Source organism: Alosa alosa, chromosome 5 (genome assembly GCF_017589495.1).
Source record: "Alosa alosa isolate M-15738 ecotype Scorff River chromosome 5, AALO_Geno_1.1, whole genome shotgun sequence".
NCBI lineage: Eukaryota > Metazoa > Chordata > Actinopteri > Clupeiformes > Clupeidae > Alosa > Alosa alosa.
Window position 1 is genome coordinate 27,342,965 of NC_063193.1, and position 2,500 is coordinate 27,345,464.

Below are 2,500 nucleotides of genomic sequence, written 5' to 3' on the forward strand. Positions count from 1 at the left end.
ATCATTTTCTAGATCACTGACGAGAGTTGAAAATTAACACATTTCAATGACATTCACCTGTAACGCCTGCGGGCTCGTCCGGGATTTGAACCCGGGACCTCTCGCACCCAAAGCGAGAATCATACCCCTAGACCAACGAGCCACAATGTGATGGCTCAGGGGAAAAAAAAAACATCCAACTGAGGCTAAATCTCCACAGGAGAAAGGCGTTAGACAGTGAGGCCGACAAAGAATTGGTGAGGAAGCACAAAAGGGCTCGTCCGGGATTTGAACCCGGGACCTCTCGCACCCAAAGCGAGAATCATACCCCTAGACCAACGAGCCGCTGAGCGCACCCCTGGGTCTTGTTTTGTCAGGACCCCTTGCAGGCCTGAGCAAGTAAAAAATCTGGTCCAAAATTGGCTCTTTTCCTTCAATGCTAACAAAAGAGTTTCGTCTTTGTTTGTTTCGTTAGCGTCGATTCTTGCAGTAAAGTCTGGCGTTTGTTTCGGAAAGAAGGGCTCGTCCGGGAGTTGAACCCGGACCTCTCGCGCCCCGGCGAGAATCATACCCCTAGACCAACGAGCCTCGGCCAAGGGTACCTTTTATTCAGTGCCTTTCTTCACAACAAATATTTAGAGTGGTCTGCAGGTAAGACCAATCTTTCAGCTTGGTTCCACTGCGCATCAACATTTCCTAAAAAAAGTCCTGGGTAACGAACTGCAGCAGTTCACCGGTGGCAGCTAGCAGCAAAAGGTGCAAAGTTTCACAGAACAGAGGGATCATCCGGGATTTGAACCCGGGACATCTCACACCCGAAGCGAGAATCATACCCCTAGACCAAAGAGCCTGGGGCAAGGGTACCTTTTATTCAGTGCCTTTCTTCACAACAAATATTTAGAGTGGTCTGCAGGTAAGACAATCTTTCAGCTTGGTTCTACTGCGCATCAACATTTCCTAAAGTAAGTCCTGGGTAACGAACTGCAGCAGTTCACCGTGGCAGCTAGCAGCAAAAGTTGCAGAGTTTCACAGAACAGAGGGCTCGTCCGGGATTTGAACCGGGACCTCTCCCTAAGCCCCCCTAAGCCAACGAGAATCATACCCCTAGACCAACGAGCCTGGGCCAAGAGTACTTTTTATTCAGTGCCTATCTTCACAACAAATATTTAGAGTGGTCTGCAGGTAAGACCAATCTTTAAGCTTGGTTCCACTGCACATCAACATTTCCTAAAGTAAGTCCTGGGTAACAAACTGCAGCAGTTCACCGGTGGCAGCTAGCAGCAAAAGTTGCAGAGTTTCACAGAACAGAGGGCTCGGGCCGGGGATTTGAACCCGGGACCTCTCGCACCCTAAGCGAGAATCATACCCCTAGACCAACGAGCCACGCTGCGCAAAATGCTTTTGTCGAGCGTTTTGTGCAGCAATATTTAACTGAAAGGAAAGGCAGGTCGAAAGTGGTGTTGAGTTGAAGAAAAGCTGCCGCTACATGCTGTACAGCAAAGGAGAGACAGTGCTGACACAAACACATGATAATGACAAAAAGTTGCGTGGGAAAGGTCTCGTCCGGGATTTGAACCAGGGACCTCTCGCACCCTAAGCGAGAATCATACCACTAGACCAACGAGCCACGCTGCTCAAATGCTTATGTCGAGCCTTCTGTGCAGCGATATTTAGCTGAAAGGAAAGGGAGGTGTGGTGGTGTTTAGTTGCAGAAAAGCTGCCGGCTATATGCTGTACAGCAAAGGTAAGACAGTGCTGACACAAGCACCTGATAATGACAAATAGTTGCGTGGGGAAGGGCTTGTCTGGGATTTGAACCCGGGACCTCTCGCACCCTAAGCGAGAATCATACCCTAGACCAACAAGCCTTGACTGGCTGTGAATTTAGCTGAAAAAACAACAACATCATTTTCTAGATCACTGACGAGAGTTGAAAATTAACACATTTCAATGAAATTCACCTGTAACGCCTGCGGCTCGTCCGGGATTTGAACCCGGGACCTCTCGCACCCAAAGCGAGAATCATACCCCTAGACCAACGAGCCGCAATGTGATGGCTCAGGGGGAAAAAATAAACATCCAACTGAGGCTAAATCTCCACAGGAGAAAGGCGTTAGACAGTGAGGCCGACAAAGAATTGGTGAGGAAGCACAAAAGGGCTCGTCCGGGATTTGAACCCGGGACCTCTCGCACCCAAAGCGAGAATCATACCCCTAGACCAACGAGCCGCTGAGCGCACCCCTGGGTCTTGTTTTGTCAGGACCCCTTGCAGGCCTGAGCAAGTAAAAAATCTGGTCCAAAATTGGCTCTTTTCCTTCAAATGCTAACAAAAGAGTTTCGCCTTTGTTTGTTTCAGTTAGCGTCGATTCTTGCAGTAAAGTCTGGCGTTTGTTTCGGAAAGAAGGGCTCGTCCGGGAGTTGAACCGGGACCTCTCGCACCCGAAGCGAGAATCATACCCCTAGACCAACGAGCCTCGGGCCAAGGGTACCTTTTATTCAGTGCCTTTCTTCACAACAAATA

General features: G+C 49.3%; 5 non-coding genes across 5 annotated transcripts; all 5 read right to left on the reverse strand.

Moving 5' to 3' along the window:
• Positions 1-70: 70 nt before the first annotated feature.
• On the reverse strand, positions 71-142 carry trnap-ugg. Its single transcript has one exon. It is a non-coding gene; the product is annotated as a tRNA-Pro (tRNA).
• A 110-nt stretch (positions 143-252) lies between these two features.
• Positions 253-324, reverse strand: trnap-ugg. Its single transcript has one exon. It is a non-coding gene; the product is annotated as a tRNA-Pro (tRNA).
• Positions 325-1,533: 1,209 nt separating this feature from the next.
• Positions 1,534-1,606, reverse strand: trnap-agg. The gene has a single exon. It is a non-coding gene; the product is annotated as a tRNA-Pro (tRNA).
• Positions 1,607-1,952: 346 nt separating this feature from the next.
• trnap-ugg lies at positions 1,953-2,024 on the reverse strand. Its single transcript has one exon. It is a non-coding gene; the product is annotated as a tRNA-Pro (tRNA).
• A 111-nt stretch (positions 2,025-2,135) lies between these two features.
• trnap-ugg lies at positions 2,136-2,207 on the reverse strand. Its single transcript has one exon. It is a non-coding gene; the product is annotated as a tRNA-Pro (tRNA).
• Positions 2,208-2,500: the final 293 nt, after the last annotated feature.